The 22,086-nt window shown below is 35.0% G+C and overlaps 1 protein-coding gene and 1 long non-coding RNA gene across 6 annotated transcripts in view; one reads left to right on the top strand and one right to left on the bottom strand.

The window, feature by feature from the left end:
* Nucleotides 1-22,086, top strand: part of ESR1 (estrogen receptor 1) — a 456,202-nt gene that overhangs the window by 276,403 nt on the left and 157,713 nt on the right. The gene's annotated exons all lie outside the window — the stretch shown is intronic.
* Nucleotides 3,695-14,033, bottom strand: LOC140527063 (uncharacterized). The gene is made up of 2 exons (XR_011974659.1): nucleotides 11,865-14,033; nucleotides 3,695-3,905 (listed from the first exon to the last, which is right to left on the bottom strand). It is a non-coding gene; the product is annotated as an uncharacterized lncRNA (long non-coding RNA).

Here is a 22,086-nt window from a genome sequence, read left to right on the forward strand (position 1 = left end):
TGTGCTGATTAGCATCATGCCCTAATTAGTTGAACTAGTAACTATAGATTGATGTTTATATATGGGAAGTACAATTAGCAAATTTCTGAAAGATGGTCTTATTTACATCTTAATATTAACTGTTTGTTTGAGCTTCTATGACCGTTTGGTTAGTGATGTCTATCCCTGAATAATAATGCTTTTGTAGTTCAACAAATGTGTTTACATTTCACATATCTTTTCTGGCTAGAAACGAGCTTCAGTCAGTACATTTTCATACTGACAAGGAATAAGGTTATGTCAGGGTTGTTCTTCCTAATACTTCTATGACTAAAGCTTCACTTCATAAATTGGCTAATTTTCCCTGCTGCAGATATCAAGACTTTTGGAGCTTATATTCAGTTCAATAGCTCCCTCACTCTGCCATATCCAATCAGTTGATATGTCTGGTCATTTCTGCCTTTGAAACATCTCTTCTGTATGATCCCTTTTCTTCTCTGACACTGCCACTATCCCATTGTACGGGCTGTTGTCCCATTGTGCCTAGACTTCTGTAATAGCCTACGTGTTTCTCTCCCTGCCTCAAGTCTCTCCCCATTCTGATCCATTTTCTACTCATCTGACAAATTGATATTTCTAAAACAAAGTTCTGCCACGTCACTTTTTTATTAAACAAACTCCTGTGGTTCCCTATTACCTCTAGGATCAAGTATAAAATCCTCTGGCTTTTTAAAGGCATTCATAACTTGGCCCCTTCCTACCTTCCCAATCTTCCATTTTGCTCCTCACCACATTCTTGCTGTTCCTTAAGCACACTGTTCCACTCCTTACTCAGTATTTTCACTGGCTATCCCACCTTGTTGGAATTCTCTTTGTCCTCATCTTAGCCTCTTGGCTTCCCCAGCTTCCTTCAAATCAGCTAAAGTACCACCTTCTACAAGAAGTCTTTCCCAGGCGTTCTTAATCTTAGTGCCTTCCCTTTGATATTGTCCCCAGTTGATCCTGTATATATCTTGTTTATAACCTTAGATGTTGTCTCCCTCATTGGACTGTGAGCTCCTTGAGATCAGGGACTGAGTTTTTCATTTTTGTTTTCCTTTCTTTATATCCCTATTACTTAGCTCAGTGCTTGGCACATTGTAGGCTTTGGACAAATGTTAGTTAACTGACATAAGCTAATGGATTTTGGAGTATTTGCAATAGAAAGCAGTACCTCGATAACACTATGATCTTTAGCACAAAACATTGACAAAAGTCTTTTGAATTAAAGAACTCAGAATTATATAATAGAGTTATAGCTCTTGAAATAATCTTGAGAAGTCATCACTAACTAATCCAAACCTCACTTCTTGTTGTAGATCCATTTAAACTTTCCCATAAATAATATACTTGTGTAATACTCTTGAATTTCTTACAGTACCACTTGAAAGCATTAGTCAAAGAGGTTGCTTCTCACATGTTTAATCCAGCTGAGGATGGAGTGAAAATTTGAGACCTTTTAACTTCTAGCTCTACACTTATTGCCTTTTCATGAGTGTATATATATGTATGTATATATACATACATATACATACACACACACACACACATATATATCTTTCTAGTGACCTTATGTGTCTTCAGTCAGTTTTGAAGACATGAAGGTATGTAATTTTAGAGGTATGTTCCTTGGATAATTGTCATACTTCTGTAAAGTGGACTTTGGTTGTCCAGGTTCTGGCCATTTGGGAGTGGGTGTTTTATTTTGTGTCTCCACATCTCTAAGCTCTCTTACATGCAGTGAATCTAGGAGACTAGACAAAAGAAACCCGAAGTAGTATGATGGTTGGCTTTGTTTCCCTTTGCATCTACAGCTTCCTCAATCTGAAAGTTGAAAAAAGTTAATATCACTGATTGCTTATTTCTTCTGTCTATGAACTTAAACAACCATTGGCTGTTAAGGTATTGTTCTTTGATCCATTAATCTATTTCCCCTCTGCCTAAGGAATTCTGGAGTAATTTAAAGAATCCAATACATTTCTTTCTCTTATCTTTTTCAATTAATAGCTATCATTACATTTTTTCTAACAGAAAAAAAGGGAAATTTTAAAAGCATCTAAAAGAGCTGATATAAACCTCAGCTATTATAATCATAGATGAGTCATGTATATAGATATCTTAACCCAGAAATATTAGTTATATTAAATGAAGGTGAAAAATATTACACCCTTTCTTAGCTGTCTTACTCATAACTACATAAGTTTATGCTAATGGAATATCTAGGGTCTGTGAATATCTAGTCTGTGACTTGATTACTATTTTTAAAACCCAAGCAATTCTTTAAACCTGAGACCAAAATATATCTTGTTACTTGAATTTTAAAACAACCAGATCCAAATGAAATGTATTTTTATGAAATTTCATCCCCACAGCTGTTAAAAATCAGAAGTATACTTGTCTGACCATGCAGAAAATAAAAATAGCCATGGACATAAAAAGGCAAAGAAAAGTTTTCTGAGGCAGGAAAAACTATTTAAAGTTGGTTTATAAGTTTTGAGAAGGGTTTACAAAGGCAAAATTCTGAAAACATCTTTCTGCCTGAATGTCATCTGTCTCCATTTAAAGCAATACCTCTATCCCACCCTGAAAATTTCATTGTTACAAAATTAAAATTTTCTGTGCTAATAAAGGGGACCACTGGCCCAACTAATTAAGTACTAGATAATGCTTGTTCCAACCTAGTTGTAAGGTAAACTTGGGCAGCCTACTTCTTGGAGTGTGGTTGTATGCATAAAGGAACATCTGAATTGGATGAATGATAGTGAAATCATCCAGGAAACATATAGATATTTCTCAATGTGTATATTCTAAGTACATGCTTGAAACTAACACTTCCCTGCTTAATAAATCCCTCTATGACATCTAGAGTCAAATACAAACTCCTGTCCCTGGCATTTAAGGACTTTTACAATCTGGCTTCAACATACCCTTTCCATCTTATTACATATTATTCCTCTTTACACCTTTGTTGGTCCAGTCAGGTTGGCCTGCTTTGCCATTTCATACTTGAGTTTTTTGCCTTCCAACTCCATGACTTTGCACAAGTTGCCTCCAATGCATGGATTACACTAGCTTCTCACCTCTACCTCTTAGATGCCCTAGTTTTTTTTGAAAGTCAATCCAAATGGCACCCTTTATGAGAGGCCTTTTTTAACCAACTTCCTTATTTGAGTTCTTCCTCTCCAATGTTACTTTACATTTATTTTTACACATCAATATGCACACCTGGTATACATACTTTTGTCATAGAATTTCCCTGAAGACAAAGGCTTTTATTTTTGTCTTCATAACAGCAGAGCTTAACATTGTACTTGACAAGCCTTGGTTGACTTCTGATTGAATTGATGGGAAAAATAAATTTTAGAAAGTTTATTCTGTTAAAATCCTAAGATCTGATATGAATGGCCTTGCTGTTTCTTTAATCTCCTGAATGTTTAGAAGAGGCAACTTGGATATTAATAAGGCATTCTAATGAGTCAGGATATCCTTGGGGATTTGATTCTTTGGTATCATGAGTAGTGTTTCTAAGGTCTTGCATTTTAAAGGGACGGGAAGACAGTCAGTTTAGAGAATGTTTTTTAACTCTAATGATAAGTTTGGGGGTCATTCAGTAGAAGCTTAGCTAATAATTCACTCCTTAATAGTTTTCTTTTCTGAAAAAATACATTAGGCCAACTTTCTTTGAAGTTTTTAGATCATTCCCAATGTGTAGAACTTTAACAGTTTGATGAAACTAGAAGGTAAATATTTTGTACATGATTCTTTGAAGTTCCAGGAGAATTTCTTTAGGCTATTTTCTCTAGTTGACCTTCCAAACTTGGCTGCTTGTTAAGAACACTTTGTGAAGGGTTGTGAAATCCATCATTTTATGGGTCTTCTTCCTGACCCTGAAATCAGAAATGAAAAGTGAAATGTTATTTATTTGAAAGCTTTTCATTTCTTTGATTATTTTAGTTTCCTTTATAAGTTATGAAGTATGTAGAATGGCTACTACTGCATAGCCACATGTAGTAGTGTTTATTGATGCAATTTTTGGTTGGCCAATTGTGAAAATGAGTAGAAAGCTCATGGCGTGTGGTATACCATAAATACGATCAGTGCTAGCTGAGATGTCATTGGGGTACATCCTCATTCACAAAATGCATGGTAGCTTTAATGTGGCCAAAGAAGTATTAAGTCTTACAAGGCTTCTCTTTCCTTCTCCTACTTTCTAGCTGCAGATATCTCTAATGCATTGCTCAATGGCCTTGAACAACTCTTCTACGTTAGGGGTTCTTAACCAAGGGTCTGTGAATTTGTTTTACAAATATATCCATATATATCCATGTGTGTATATATATATATATATATATATATATATATATATATATATATATATATATATACACACACACATCCATATACATACATGTATATGTATATGCTTATCTATATCTACATATGGAGGGACTGGGGAAAAAAGGGGAGAGAGAGAGAGAGAGAGAGAGAGAGAGAGAGAGAGAGAGAGAGAGAGAGAGAGAGAGAGAGAGAATTTTGATATAATTGGTTTCCTTTATAATCCTGTACATTTAAAACATTTTTCTAAGAAGAGATTCACAGGCTGCTTAACCTTCTTAAGAGAGTAGGCAATCTCTTGAAGAGTTAACACAGTCTCAGTATATAAATGATTATTTCTGTATTATTGATTTCCTCATATTTTTCTCCCTTTCCCTCATTTATTTCTTCAGGCACAAATGCTCACCTACGTTTTTGCTTGACAATTACAATATCAGTGTATCTAAAACCTCTCTCCCCTGCCCAACAGCGGTCTCTGCAGCCAAGTTTGCTTATCACTGTCAGTGCCTCCATGACTTTTTTCATCCTAGAATACTGGAATTTTAGAATTGTCTCGATTGTCTCATTCTTCTTCATCCTTCAGCTAGTCATGAAATTCCTCCTGTAAGTTCTTTCTTTGGAGTATTTATAGCTTTGTCCCTTACTCGCTTATATCACAGTATCTTGCACATAGTAGGCATTTAATCAATATTTATTGACTGACATCACCTGTATCTCCACCTGCTTTGAATTAGTGGGATATCATGTATAGTATTATAGAAGATTTTGGAGTCTAAGGACTTGCCTATACCTCTTGTCTCTTGTACTTATTCTTCTTGTGACGTTTGATAAGTTGTGGGTCCTTTCTGGGCCTCAGTTTTCATATTTGGAAAATCAACCCTGAATCTTTATTCCTATGTCCCTACTGCCATAGTCCTCTGCTTACACTTCCTGACTATAGTTACTTCTCCTTCCAATCCATTCAGTGTATTATTACCAGATGAATCTTCCTAAATCCCATCTTTCACATTCCACTCCCAGCATGTTAGGTCCCCATTTTTAACACAGAACAAGCAGTACATCTTGCTCTCAGGTGTTAATCTCTCAGACTAAGTCTTAAGATGCTATATTAAGTGAGCCTTCCCTCCAGTCTTTCTGGCTTTAATATGTAACACAAATGGTTTATTTTGGCCATATTAGTGTCCTTGGTTCTTCCCTGTACACCTCCCGCCTCAAACTATTCTCGTTCCTGTTTGGGGACTTTTGCTCATGATATGTTCTTGTACTTGGAATATCTTCACTTTAATTACTTTTTATAAGTTATAATGCTGCAAGCACTATGCTAGGAACTGAGGATACAAAACCAAAATGGTCTCTGACCTCAAAGAGCTTACATTTTTACAACTCCTTCCTCCTTTGTCTGAATAAATCCTACACTTAAGATCTATCCCAAGTCTTTCCTCTCTTAGGAAGTTGTCTTGTACTACTTTGGCTTCAAATGGTCATATCTATTTGACTTCACTGTGGGCAAACATTTTCCTTGGTGCTATAGTGGGCTGATTTGAACACGAATCTGTTTCAGGACAGCTAATTTTATGTTATGTCCTTATCATATAATATTAACTTTGCTGTTGGATGGTTCTTTTCTATTCTTGGGAACATTTTTTTTTCTTTACATAATAGAAAAAAATGTTAGGTAATAGGGTCTACATTTTCCATAGAGCACTTGGTCATCATAAAAGTTTCTAACAATAGATATTCCTTTTGTTAAGCAATATGTATTTTCTTAAAAATTATGTAAATTTAAAAATTTACAAACCACATAATTTTTAAAATATATCAAATATATATATTTAAGGAAATCTTGTGGCAAATGGTTCTTAATTGAATAAGCATTTGGTAAGATGAATAATCTGCCCTCCCATTCTTTTAAAAATATTTGAATTTTCTTTCTTTAAATATACTTAATTTGATATATACAAGCACTAGGAAACCTCAAGAAAGTTGTTCATTATTAACATTATCCTACCTCAGTGACCTAGAATTAGTTGGGTCAAATTTGTTTCCTTCATGTCATAGGATATCATTCTACTTTTATGGGTAACTGGAGAATTACCATTTTTATGGGGTGAAGTGTAGAGAGAAGAAATCACTAACAGTTAACAAGATCAAAGGAAGAGAAGTATTTGGGAGCACTTAGGAATGGTGAGCTCCTGGGGAGAACTTTATTATTTGGAAAATAAAAAAAATTGCTATGACATATTAAATTAGAAGACAGGAAAAAACTGTCTTTCTTTTTTTTCTCTTCACCCCAAGCAATATCATTCCATCTGAGAGATGATGGATAGATAGAGCTGATATATTCTTGGAGAAAACTCACAAAATGATTCCAATTTAGTTAATACCAGGACTATGGTGGTACCTTTTCTCTGAAGGACAGGGGGATTTGAACCAAAAAACTCCATTAGTTAGTTAGATGGGTTTATGTGGCAGGATTAATTTCAGATTATCCTTGATCCTTCTATGAAAATTGGTCTATATTTGTAATTACTGTCAGAAGCACTGCAAGGAAGATGCATCATACTGACACAATCTCCAAACTGCTATTTCAAGTATTTTTCTAGGCTGCATGAAAATGTAGCCATTACTCTTTCAAGTGAACATCACAGGATGCATCAGGCTATTCCTTGAAGAAAAAAAAGACAGTGGGAAAGAAGATTATAGTACAAATGATAGGATTTAGCATTAAAAGGGACTTTAGAAATCCAGACTTCTCTTTTTACATCAGAGACAACTGAAGTCTAGAAAAAGGAAGAGTCTTGACAAAGATCAAAGCAGCTATTACCAAGGTGATACAATCAGGTACCAAATGTAGAGAGTACCAACAACCTTTGTAGTCCCCAGCATAGAAACAGGAGAGCTTTGCACCTGGTTAGTGAGAATATTTAGTTATAATATAAAGCTATTTGAGATTGGCATTGGTGTGACTCTTTTCCCTGATCCATGGTCAGAATATGGGTCTCCTGAGGCAGCTGCCTCAGACCAGTGTCCTAGACTCACTGTTTCCATACTACTGGGTGGTCTCCCCTTTTAGCTGAAGGTACAATACCTCCTGTTCAGAGTTCTTGGTGCTTGTCCCAAATGCATCATTTCCTGGTTATGACCATGCCCAATATACAATGGGAATATTGTTTCCTTCTCCCAAATCAAATGTTTTACTTGACTAGAATGAAGAGTGTAGTTATGACCTTAAGGCCATTCACAGCTGGAAAGGAAAGGTATCAGTAGGTAGGTACACCACTGTGCCTAATGGAAGAAATAGCATAGATCAGGCACAAAGGTAAAACTTTGCTGAGATTTTGTAATGTTCCCATGAAGGAGATGCAGCCTTGGAGCTGTTTATGTTTAGGGTGTTTTTTTTAATCTCACCTGAGGTCACAGCATCCTGCCTAGTGTTCTGTTCATCGGGCTTCAGGATGAGTGACTGAATTAAGTATTTCTGGTTAGGAACCCTTGGTTCCAGGGAATCTAAATGTTTCAGTCCTGTTGCCTAGGATACTAAGCTCTTCCCTGCAGTTTGGTGAACTTTTAATGGGGAGTTCCCTTTGGAACTATCTTCTCTTATGAGTAACCTGCTTGATATGCTAAAATTCAAGAAAGGCATTTAAAAATACTTGAGCCAAATAGTGCCTGATTGAATCAGGACAAATTAGATTTGTCATGGTCTAATTTTCAAAATAAAAGGGAGGTGGGTTTTCTTTCAGATTAGAATTTATTATTCAGTTTCCAGATACCTAGCATAATGTCCAGGCAGGATTCAGTGAGCACTCAATAAAATGTTTGTTACTGATGATGAGAGATGATAATAATCCAATTTTTTTCTGTACTAATGTAATACTGAAATAGCAAATGATATTTGGAGTTATCTCTGAGAGTCCAACTTTGTCATATGACTGTATGTGTGGAGAGAGGAGAGAGAGAGAGAGAGAGAGAGAGAGAGAGAGAGAGAGAGAGAGAGAGAGAGAGAGAGAGAGAGAGAGAGAGAGAGAGATTGGCTTAATAAGATTCTGGAATGATAATTATTTGAAGACTATTTTGGTGAAATATTAACATTTAAAAAGTCATTAAATATTGCATCATTTTCAAAGTGATGAAAGTCTAGATGTGTGGAAGTCTAATAATTTTCAGGGTTCTCTGGTTAGAACATCTCTTCCTTTGGGAAGGAAGTAACTGCGGGATAATATGAATGGAATATAGAAATTTGGTGTCACTTTATCAGGGAAAACAGTTAAGATAAAATGTGTATAGACTTGTAGAAGTAAAATACTATTCTCAGGGAGAGAGATAACAAAGACTTGATAATTTTAGTTGTGTTAAATACAAATGAATGTATTTGTAAATAATATGAAAAATGATAGCCTATATCTTCCCTGAAGGGAATTAAAACCATGTGTGCTCTATGAATTTAAAAATGCATCTCTTGTTTGGTCAAAATGCTTTCTTCAGATTTTTCTGGGTATTTGAAATGCATGCTTTTAATCTAGGAGGTAAGTGCTATGAATTCCAATATGTTCCTACTGTGAGACCTTGAGTTATTGATGGGAAATTTTCTGAAGCATGCATTCCACATGTTGCTCCTTTTTATCCTTGTACAGAGAGAGCCAGAAAGTGGGAGGCAATCATATTCTATTTTTCTCCAATGCTGACCCCAGGCTTTGTTTTTTATGTACTTTCAGAGACAGGACATGAACTATAGATAATAGACCTGTAAAGAATGCCTTCCAATCAGTGTTCTTGCCTTTAGTTCTGAGTGTGGGTACTGGAAAACTTCATTAACATTAGCAAGAAAGGTTTCAAATGAAAAATTAAACTACGTATAGCTCAAATAATTTTTAAATCAAATTGGCATTTAACAACTTAATGTTAAAGTATGGAGGTCCTGGCAAAAAAATTAGTCACTTCTGTTTCAAATATTTTATTATCTTGCCTACTAAATAACAGGTCATTTCTCCAGATTTTATAATAGTCAGTACAAATTATATACTGGAAAAGGGTTATTATATTCCCAGACAACTAAGCTCAAATTTAGAATACACATGGCTCTTTTGATAAGTGGCATGAATGTTTATAGATATGGTCTAAAAATTACACTAATAAGTAATGGATAAAAAAAATTTAAGGTACATGAAAGAAACCAGAGTTATTATTTGAGGAGAAATTTAACTAGATGAAAAGTGGTGCTATATTTTAAAGGAATAGTAAGGAATATACTATAAAATCCCTTAATTGATAGTGAAAATATAAACAGTGGTGTTAATGACCCCTTCTATTTAGGTGGAGCCTTTCAGAGGAAGAGTAGGAAATATTTTCATAGGTACTACCCCATTTACCCACTTGGTAGGTGAATATAATAATTATTATTGTGCTAGTTTTATAAATGAAGAAATCAAAGCACAAAAAGTTGAAGACATATGCCTGCAAATTCATATGTCAAAGTCCTAAGAGGTAAACAAGAATTTCCCTATATGAACTTCATGAAAGGAAAAAAAAACCTTTAGGCTAGCAAATAGGAACAGTTGAGGCTTTTTTCAAATTCCCCAGCTCAAATCTCATGTTCTATAGGAAACCTTTCCCAATTCCTCTTAATTCTGGTGACTTGATCATCTCCCATTTGTCCTGTATGTAGCTTGTTTGTACGTAGTTTGTGGAACGTCGTCTCCATCATTAGACTGTGAAGAGCTGGAAGGTAGAGACTGCTTTTGTCTTTCTTTGTTTTCCCAGGGCTTAGCAGAGTACCTGGTACATAGTAGGTGCTTTATAAACATTTACTGACTAATTGAATTCTTGTTCTATATTAATTTTAATTTTTAACCTCCTGCTTCTCTCAGAAGTAATAAATCAACAAAAATTAAGGTACATTAATCTAGTATACTCAAGTACTGGGCTTGGCACTAGGGATATAAGTACAAAGAATTCCTACTCTAGAGGAATTTGCATGCTAAATTACACACACACACACACACATATGTATTCTTCCAATTAAAATGTATGATCATTGTGTTCAAATGTTTATTTTTGTTGTTCAATAATCATATCTTGAAAAATATTGAGAATATCCTAGGCTTTCCATGAGATCTGTTGAGTTTGGGGAGACTGACTCTTTTTACGCAAAAGGAAACTTGCATTTAGTAATTCAACAAACAATTGCTACGGACCTACTATGTGTCTAATATACCATAATTCTATGACTGATATTTTTATGTTTCCTTTTTCTCTCATATGAATAATTTCTACATTTCTATCTTTCCTTTATCAGTTGTTTTGATTCTACATTAGATTTGTTTTCCTTTTGCTTTGTTGCTACAACAGCAAACAAAATTTGAGGTTTATTAACCCTTGGCAGTTTTCCTGGTTGGCGCTGAACCTAGATTTTGACTGCAATGGAGTATTTAAAATTTTTTGTGTATTTAAAGTATTTGAAATCAGAATGTTTCATTGAAATAAGAAGAATGTAGAGATAAAAACCTCTGTCGGAAGTGCAACAATCATTAATCTATCTAGGATATGCTAAAATTCCATCTATCTAAATTATTTGGGAAATAGTGTTTTGAATTGAATATTCTAATAAGTTATGAGCATTTATACCAGAAATAACTCATCATTTTTTGTTCAGATCTATTATGTCATGTACAGGAAACTCCTAGTATGAAATATCCTTCCACTGATTCAGATAAGAAAAAATCTTGCACTTCATGATCTAAGATGCTAAGGACATTGAGAAGCTAAATGACTTGCCCCTGGTAACATAGCTAATATATATCAGAAATAGAATTTTACCCCAGATCTTCTTGACTTCAAGGCTCAGTCTCTACTACACCAAATTGCTTTTGCAATTAATCTATTTAATCTATTTGCAATTAATCTATTTAAAAAATAGAATTGAGTTCAGTACTCAATTGGCAGTATGGTATAGTTGATAGAGTATTGGGTTCAGTATCGGGAAGATCTTAAGCACCATGGGTAAGTCATTTAGTATCTCTGAGCTTTAGTTTTCTTATCAACAAAATGAGGATAATCACAGGATTATAAAGTGAGATAACACATATAAAGAATAGTGTAAATCTTTAAGAAATATATAAAAATTATTATATTTAATTCATTTTTTAAAGCACCTACCTTCTGTAAGGCACTGTGCTGGCACTTTCTGTATTCTCTCAAGGAGTAATAAAAGTCCAATGCATACTTAAACTTTATTGGGCATGACCTATTGGTTTGTTTTTCATTATTTCGTGTGAAAAATTTCTGAAAAAATTTTGTTTTTTAGATTCTGAATTTTTTAAACTGTGTTTATTTTTGGATTTTATGAATCTAATATTCAAAATTCACAAACACATTAAAAGTAGACCTTTGACAATAGTAAGAGAATTTCTTCTAAGTATAGGGAATGTGGAAGTATCATTTAAGTCAGTGGTACATCGACAATATATAGAAATCATCAAAAGGTGTAATTGTCCTAAGATCTAATCTACTACCATCATTGGTGATCTCAGTGAAGCTCCCCAGTGGTTGCCACCTTTGTCCGTCCTTGGGCTTCAAGAGTAGTGAATTTGAAGAAGAGTCCTCTCCATATATCACAAAGGGCAGTGCCATGCCACCATTGTGAGGTAGTAGACTTTCCTTACCCAAGTAGTATGCCAACTGCTGTTTGAAGTTGTTGTGGCAAATTCTACCCAGTATGTGAACTATTTCTTCAGGGATGAAACTCCCAAGGGGGCAACCTCATTTCTTCTATGTTGAGAGTAACTGTAGGTGTTGCACCAAAAGCTCTACTCATTTCATCATTGTTGTAATAATTTCATTAATTAGCCTTAGTGAAAGAGCACTTAGTCCTTCTCAAAGTATGCAAACTATTCATTGTTAGGAACCACTGGCACAGCTCACATTTTCGTACAGATGAACACACTTAAACTATGCCTTTCTGTTTTCTCCTTCATTTACTGAATTCTTCTTTACTCAGTATTCACATCCTACTCCACCTTACATTCACGTTAGGGCAGCCTCATGCTGTCAGAATTGTAGACTCACAGCATGTAAGAGCTGGAAGGGCCTTCAAAGGTCACCTGGGTCAGCTACAAAATCTATAGGACTGAAATCCAAGGGTATAAAGTGACTTAAACTGACTGCTTAGGAGCCTGTGCTTTCAGGAAGTTTTTGGAGTGCCCAATATGGGGAGAGAGAGAGTACTAAGGCACAGAGCAGGGTTAACTCCCAAGTGGAACAGGAAACAAAATCAGGTAAGTCCGAGATCTCCCAGGGGCTCTGATGTGCCCCAAGTTCAGCATGCACACTTTAAGACTTTACCAGAATGACTGAGTCATAATCCAATAGCTCTCCTCATGCCATTTGTGTGCGTGTGTGTGCGTGCATGCGTGTGTGTGTGTGTGTGTGTGTGTGTACAGAGGTGAGGGTGGAATCCATGGACATAAAAATTGCATATTATGTTAAATTTTTCCAAGGGATTGCTTCATTTGACTACATTTTTTCTTTCTTTTTTTCCTTAAATACGAAAGTCTCTGTTAAAGGAGTGACTTTCTGTTGAGGAGAAGTTCAGGTCTACAGGGGCAATGTGGATGATGTAAAAAGAAAAGATTTCAATAAAATCTATTTTTCAAGAAAGAGTCATAATTAAAGAATTTTAAAGCAGAAAAGAACCTTAGAGATCACAGCATTGTGCTTCCTTATCTTATAGATAGGTTCAATGAGAGCCATAGAAATTATTTGTCCAGGATCACAATGAAAATTTAGTAACAAAACTGGGACTCAAACATGGTTGTCTTGATTCCCCGTCAAGGGGTTTTTCTGCTGCACCATACTGGAATCTTGTAGAGGGTCCAGTATAGGTGATGGGGAATTTACATTAGAAGAAATTCAGCAAAGGCTGTTGTAGACTAAAGTGGCTGTTTTCTACCCATTCTGGTGCAAGTCTCCCTTAACCTGGGAAGCCTATGGGGACTGAACTACCAAAGAAGGCCGGTAATATTCAATCTCTTTCTTTTATTCTGTGACAGTACTGCATGGTCTTTAGCATGTACCTGAAATTGTTAGATCCTTCCTGATATTCCCAGATATAGTAGTCATTCTTCAGTTAGAATCTGTTCTGTGCAAATAACACTGATAATAGAAGGTGAATTTTATACATTTAAGAAATGAAGTTCTTATACACTACCAGGAGCCCCTGAAGGGCTCTGTAAGAGATTGAGAGTCTTCCATTTTGTGAAGAGAAGCACTTAAATTTTCTTACAAATAAAGATCCCACTGCTTACATGAATCCAGGCTGCTATGAATGTTAAATTATTGTCTCCTTAAATCAGTACTCATTCTATGCAGGAGACTACTTCAGATCACAAGGACCTGTTATTACAGAGCATAAGAAGTGATATCAAACCGACTAATGTAAATGAAGTAGCATGCTGTTTTTGTAGAGCAGAAGAAATGGAGAGATGGGAATGCCCTCTCAGAGATTTACTTTTACCCGTTAGCAAGAATAAAAGTCTGTGCTAATTTCTTGTAGTGGGGTAGGCCACCAAAATGGAGTTAATAAAGCTAATTGATTCCATTGCTAAGAAACAGCAGCAATTAGGTTGGAGAGAGCCCCCTATGAACTGGGTATACAGCTTTGGGAGCCCCCTTAGCCACATGGTTTCCTTAATTCCTTGGGGTGGAGCAGTCCAATCCAGATAAAATGATCAGTGGTACTAAAAGTAACAACACTGAAATAATTCACTGGTATTTTCTGCATTAGTCTATAGTTTATTCTCTTTTATTAAAAAAGTCATAAAATTTGCTCATTTAAGAACATAGTTATATACATAATGACTAATATGGAAACATGTTTATAGGCTTGCACATGTATAACCTATTCCAGATTGCTTAGTCTCAGGGAGAGGGGAGGGGAGTGGAGGGAGGGAAGGAGAAATAGAATTTGGAACTCAAAACTTTTTTTAAAAAAATGTTAAAAATTGTTTTAACATGTAATTAGGGAAAAATTATATAAAAAGAAAAAAAGAAATTAGCTATAGAAATAATATTGAAAGAATCATGTGATACTCATAACAAGTCGAGATCCAGAAGAGCTTTTTATCTCTTTTTAGCTATCTTAAATTCTGTGAGATTTTAAAAATAAGTTTTTATCTAATTTAGCTATGATATTCTAATTATATATGTATATATTTTTGTAAGTAGTCTCTGTTGAAAGGTTACAAGAGTTTTCAAGCGAACTACAGCACTGCTGAAGAGAGTGTTCCTCAGATAAACTTAAGTGGTCACTGCTGCAAATTTTAAGTGCATATCTGACAAAGGGAGGGGAGAGCCAGGCACAGGTTAGCCAAAATGGTCAAGAAACCTTTCTGATTAGGAAAAAGACAATTAGCTCCCTTAGTAAAGGGAGCTAAATGTGCATCATATACCCCAATCTCTCTCTCTCTCTCTCTACTGACATCTGTCAAAGTTTTGTGACAGGCAAAAAGATATGAAGAAAATGAATCTAAAACTCTGGAATGTGCTTTTAGTAGCTGGCTTTGAGGGACAGAATCCCTTGGAGTGCTGTGGAGGGAGGAGTCTTCTGGGTCATTTTTCTTTCTTGAAGGTTCTGTGTACTAATGGGGAGTTGCCAAAGTGAAGGAAGTGATGTAACTTTTCTTGCAAGATTTAAGGAATTGGATGCCTAGGGGTAGTCTGACATGGAAGCAAGTGGGTGATAGGACATCATAGGATTAATAAGACTTGGCACATAGTAGATGTTTAATGAATGCTTGTTGACTGACTGACTTTGAGTTGAATGAGAATTTAGAGATCATTTGTGGTAAAGTACCCTATTTTTACGGGTTAGGAATGAGGGATTAACAGAAGCAGAGTGATTTTTCCAATTTCTGATCCTGAGGACTGGAACCCAGGTCAACTAATTCTACATCTTTCCCTCCATCCTTTGCATTGAAACATAAAAGTTTTTCTCTTTTTAAATAATGAATAAATATCATTTTTAACACAGTGGACATGTATAAACAAACACACAGAGAAACCTCAAATAAAGTTTACTTTCCCTAATCAGCTAAGCAAAAGAGTGATTGTCACTTATTGTCTCATCTCTCTGTATACCTTATAATTTAATGTTTTATTAAAAAAGAAAGAAAAGTTGATTGTGTTCTTTAAGAAGGTAGCACTAATTATATACATTGTATTTGAGTCATTTTGCCATCATTTACATAGTTGTAATTAGCATGTACAGTATTCTTTTTGAATCTGTTGTCTTTTCTGCCAGTTCATATAAAGATTCTCATTTGAGCTGGAATTCTTCATATTCATCATTCCTTATGAGATAATAAAGTAATATAAGTGGTATGTGGTACCTGGGTGATAGCCCTTGCTGTGAAACTCTACAATGTCACTGATGTGATATAATTTTTTTTTTTTGCTGGTCAGTATAATTTCTTCTTTTAATTTCATTATTTTTATTTGGGCAAAAACTTTATTTTTATAAAAAGAAAGTCTATTTTGTCTTTTATAATTTCTCATATAGTATAGCTGGTTATAAGTTTTTCACCTTTCCATAGCTATGATAGATAGGTTCCAATTATTAAAGACTGTTGAGGTTTTAATCTTACATATTTTAGTATTTTTTATATTGTAATCATTTATCCATTTGAAATTTATTGTGATATGCTACTAATGTGTCAGTGGTCTAAATGAATTTTCCACTAAGATAGTACTTTAAAGAAACAATATCCTTTCTACTTCTGAAAGCATGTAAATATTGTGTCACCACTTAGTAATTCTTTGTTTTAAAGGCTTAAAAAAACTTTTTGAAGTCCTACTTTCTCATCTATTTTAATGTCAAAAGCCTTGCTTACAGTTGGGTTTTTTTTCATTTTTCTTTGCCTGTTTTTGAAAGATATTGCAATTATCTGTTTGTATTTAAAACCCATTCTCTATATGGAAGGAGTATGCTAATTTTTGCCAGGACAACAATTTTAAAATGATCATGATTTCCTTTGCTTTTTGATACACTGCATTTCAGTCTTTATTCATGATTCTTAATGAGAAATATTACACTGCTTGAAATTATGCCCATTAAAAAGTATATTTCCTTTTAGATCCTACAAAATTTTCTCCCTCTCACTGAAACTGGATTTGGTGACCAAAGTCTGTTGCTTTGTTTTCTGTTTTTAGTACAGCTAGGAAATTTTCTCCAGTTGAAATATGATTTTTATATTATTTGATCTTCATGTTGCTTTTCTGGGAGACCAGTAATTCTTAGCTTGTCTCATCAATCTATGTTCTCTGTTCTTTTACTTTCATTTGTGTGGATCTCAATCTTCTAGTTGTGCTGTGTTTTATTTTGTTTCAATATCTTTTTTTCAACTCTTCTTTTTTTTCATGAACAAGGTCATTCTGTTCCTCAGAGAATTCACTCATTTAAGTTAAGTGGTTGAGTTCTGTACTGCCATTTTTCTATTCTTTCATTGATGTTATATCCATTTTTATATCTTTAGATTTTCCTTTATTTTTTATATTGGACATATTATGTTCCCTAAATGTTCTTGCAGTCAGATTCTGGGTAGGTAGTTTTTGGTAAATTATTCTTTTCTCCTAAAAACTCCTCAATTTCCTTTATTCTGTGATATTTATTTATTGAATTAAGACTTCTAAGAATTTACTAATACTTTAAGTCCTTCCTTTTTCTATGAAATTACTTTCTCTGTGAATTTTTTTCTTTTGGGGGGAGAAGGGGAAGTTGCTGTCCTTAGCCCCCTTCTTCGACACATTTATTATTGCTTAGAGATGATGAAGAGAGGTGGACCTAGTTATTACCCCCTCTGACTCAGCCATACCTGCTGGAGCTCCAGGTTTCTGTCAATAAAAGAATGAAGGAAAGAAAGAAAATTAGGATGAATCAGAATTGAAGATTCATGAGAAAGGTATTGAATTGTACCTAATTTTATTGTTATTACTATCGAAATCTATTGGTATACTTTCGTTTAAAAAGTGATTGATCTTTTTAAAGTGTATGCTTAGTTATTTTAATAGTTATTTTTTCATGGGGAATAAAGCATAATTATGTAGAAAATCATGCTGCTTCTTTTCACTCTGGCTGTGGGAAACCTGGAAGTATGGGTCATAATGTAAACCATGACCACCATTTCCCAATTGGTGACTGCTTATGTTAATTTCAAGAAAAGTTTCTGAGAGAACATAGCTACTTAACTGCTATCCTTGCAAACTCAAAAAGTGTCATTAAATTCAACAAGTATGAATGGCATACTAAGGCATCCATCCAGAGGAGTTAACCTTTTGCTTAATTGTTAGACAAAAGAGAAATTTGCTCTAAGGAAATTTGAAGAAAAGGATTACCTCTAGCTGGTGGGATCTGGGAGGCTTTATTGAGACAATATCAAAGTTGGGTCTGAAGGAAGAGAAAGATTTCACCAGATGAAAATATGGAGGGAGTTTTAGGCATTGAATTACAGGTGGCAATGAGTGATACTCTGCATGAATACAAAGAAATCAACAGATGAAGGAAAATTTGAATGAGTAGCAAATAGTCCAGTTTGTTTGGTGGAGAGCAGGGTAAAATAGAATAGCCAGATTATGGAAGACCTTTAATGCTAGGGTCAATAGTTTGTATTCTCTCTAGATGCAACAAAGATCCACTGAAGTCTTTTGATTATTTATAGCAAGATCTGTTCATTAGGAAGAAAACTTTGTTATCTCTTTTAAAAAACCCCCAAAGAACCCCTGTGAATTAAGTAAGGGAGGAATTGCTAGCCTGTTTTTACAAATGAGCAAATTGAGGGTCAAAGAAATTCTGACCACAAATCTACTTAGCAAGAATAAGGACTAGAAACCCAGTGCCATGATTTCTGCTCCAGTGTGCTGTCCAGCAGATCATGATACCTCAGAAATAAAAATCACGAGGACTCAGAGGCTGTGCTATATTATACAACTAATATATTATATATTCATTGTCATTGCACATCCAAGAGGATTTTGTTGCAGTCTTAGGAGACAAGTACCACAGTTGCATTGCATCAACTGTGGAACATCATTTTAATATAGTTTTGGTTTGCTGCCTCTGCTAAGTGCTGCTTGAAGAAAGAAAAGGAACTTGGAGGTTAAATTTTGCACTTGACAAAACAAAGATATGACACTAGTTGACCCTTTTTCTCCCCCCACATTGGTTTCTTGAGTAACGTGGCTCTAGTTCTGCCTTCATTAAGTTTTCAGGAAGATGGAATTTCATTGCATTAATTATCCAGCAAAGGAGTATGATACCTAAGTTGTTCACTAAGAAGTATTCTACCCACATTACTAGACAAGTGAATTCATTCATTTCTTTCTAGTTCAAGGATGGGATAGGCTTCCCAAGAGACTGTAGTATACTGCCTAACCACTAGAGGGCACTCAGTTTACGAACACCTAGACTAGACTCCCACAGTCACATTCATGCTCCTGTGGTATGGATAAAATAGTTTGGATTAAGCCCCACTGGCCAGGTCCAACATTAATCTAGGGGGTAAATGAATATCACTCAAAATACTTCAATATAAAATTTGTGATTGAAACATTGTTCATGATTCCTAATTCCATCTGGGCTCACCTCTGGCAATCCAAGATCCGCTGCATATAAAGACTCAGAGAGAGCATATATTGATCATGTAGTTTATTGTATGTCACCTACAGTGGAAAAGCAATAGATGAAGCACTGTTATATAGAGGTATTTTCCTTAAGCTATCTCCTAAACCTCCTCCTGGTTGTCCTCTTAAGACCTTCAGATTTGGTTAAGGAAATGCTCAAGCACACACACATAGAGATCATGGAAAAGAATACTGTGTGGGAGAGTATTTACATCCCATTACATGACTGGCAAGGGAAAACAGGGAATATGATAAGGAAAACCAGTCTTCTAAAAATACTATAAGACCAATCCAACAGAATTTACAATAAATGGTAGTTTCAGCAATTCTGCATCTTCTCTCCTCATGTCTCCAAGTCTCATCTCTGCTCCAGGATAAAGATTCTAACATTTTAGGCTCTAGTTATCTAACTCTCCACTTGTTAGACCTTTAGGTTAGCAGTCATCACTATCTCTGCACTTCTCCAAGTAGCATCACTCAGTGGTTTCTGCTCTCATCAGATTCATGACAGTCTGACTACAAGAAAAATGGAAAAAAGTCATAAAATACAGATCCCAGCCTCATTTCTGTTTCATAGTTTTGCCCAAGAGTTCATTAAAGACATGGCAGTCTTCACTGTATTGTTTTTGTCCCAGAGAAGTTTGGTATAATCTTGTTTCCTGTTGTGTTTTTTGTAAATTCTGTTGATTTCTTGGGCTTCTGGGGCACCACAGAGGTGAAAAGATGATGCAGAAGCATTCGCCACAATGGTAAATTTTACTACTCATACATTCCATCAAATGCATTGTGACAGCCAAAGAGTTAATACATAGAAAGGAATTTGCATTCCTTTTGGGAAAAGAATTTTATAAGGACAAAGCATTTTGATTATTCACTTCATAATTATTTTAGAAATATCAGAGGGCTTTTGAGTCACCATGATTGCTACCATTTCTACTAACATTTCTTTTTTGATGGAAGGAAAGACACATGAGTAAGACTTGCACTAGGTCAAGAAGGAGTAAAGATTCTCATTCAACTTTAGTATTTCTTCTTTTACTTTTTACTTTAAAAAAATTCTACTTTGATTTGCTTACTTTGAGGCTTTGATGGATCCATGGTCTCTTAGATATGAGCACTCCCCTCAATAATACAGATTACCAATCCATATTTTTCTAGGCTTTGTAATTCTTCTCCATGTCTTACCATAAATCCCTTCCCAGAGTGTCCACTCAATGCAGTGGGAGTCTTCTTCTAGATCTTTTGACATTGAGTGAATACAGTTGAAACCTATGGACTCTTTATTTGTTGTTCCTTACACTTGCTAAATGACTGAGCCCATCTCCTTTTCCAATTACAGATTACATTAATGATGTGTTTTATTCCACTTTTAGTGTACAATTCTTTGTTGGTAATACACTGGTACACACACTTAGCACCTCTCCACTACTCTTGGGTGAGCCAAAACTTTAATTCTTCAGAGATCTTGCTATTTCATGACTTGCAGCCATACAGCATTACTGAGGAAATATTGACATTAAAATATGGGCCTCTGTTTCAAATTGGAGCTTGAAGTCATGAAAAGCAAGGTAAAGTTTCTCAAAGATAGTCTAATTCTCTTTCTTCTTTCTATTTTGGGCCTAGTTTGATATGTGTTGTGTCTTTTCTATTATCTTGAATCAGCAGATAAGTTTTATTAGCAATCTATCCAGCTTCACATCAACATACAGATAATAGACTTTCTTGATTTTTCCTGTGTGAATAGTTAGACTTCTGAATAACTATTGATTTAATTTAGGAGGCTCTGCAATGTGCTAAGGAAAATGTTGCAATCAACATGACATTATCTACAAACAAGATCATCTGGAGGACCTTACTATCCAGAGAGACTCCCCTCTTCAGTCTGGACTCTAACCTTTCTCTCCTCTATGACAGCAGCAAATATTTTTTGGCAAGTGTATTTCTCCCTATATTTTGATCAGCTTGAAATTAATAAGCAGAGAATTTTTTTTCTTTCTTTCTTTCTTTCTTTTTTTTTACAATAGCAGGATATTTAATTGTCCCTATCTCAGACATATCTAACATATATAAATAAAAGAGAAAATTTTAAATTGAACAAGTTGCTGGAGAAATTAGAACTAAAAGACATTTGACTTTTTCATGTTTTAAATTTTTAAAAGTTAATTAATTTATTTTTAGTTTTCAACATTCCTATCTACAAGATTTTGAGTTCCAAAATTTCTCCCCATCTCTCTCTTCCACTCACCCCAAGACATCGTACATTCCAATCACCCCTTCCCCTAATCTGCCCTTCCTTCTATCACACTACTCCCTTCTCTTATCCTCTTCCCCTCTATTTTGTTGTAGGGCAAGATAGATTTCTATACCCCATTGCCTGTAGGTCTTATTTCATAGTTGTATGTAAAAGCAAATTTCAACATTTGTTTTTTTAAAACTTTGAGTTCCAGAATCTCTTTCTTCCTCCCTCCCCTCCTAACCCCACTGAGAAGATAAGCAATTCGATATAGGTTATACATGTGTAGTCTTGCAAAACGCTTCCATAACAGTCATGACGTGAAAGATTAACTATATTTCCCTCCATCCTATCCTGCCCCCATTTATTCTCTTCTCTCTTTTGACTCTGTCACTCCTCAAAAGTATTTATTTCTAATTACCTCCTCCTCCCCACTTCTACATTCCTCCCCACTCCTCATTTATCCCTTTCCCTTCTTACTTTCCTGTAGTATAAGATAGATTTTCATACTAATTTGAGTGTGCATGTTATTCCCTCCTTGAGCCAAATCCAATGAGAGTAAGATTCACTCTTTCCCTCTCACTTCTCTCCTCTTCCCCTTCATTGAAAAAGCTTTTTCTTGCCTCTTTAATGTGAGAGCTAATTTACCCCATTCTATTTCTCCCTTTTTCTTTCTCCCAATATATTCCTCTCTCATCCCATAATTTTATTTTTTTTAGATATGATCCTTTTATATTCAACTCATTCTGGGCCCTCTATCTATATGTATGTAATACATAACACCCTATTATGGAGAAAAGTCTCCAAGAGTTACAAATATGATCTTTCCA

The sequence above is a fragment of the Notamacropus eugenii genome, chromosome 2, assembly GCF_028372415.1.
Source record: "Notamacropus eugenii isolate mMacEug1 chromosome 2, mMacEug1.pri_v2, whole genome shotgun sequence".
NCBI lineage: Eukaryota > Metazoa > Chordata > Mammalia > Diprotodontia > Macropodidae > Notamacropus > Notamacropus eugenii.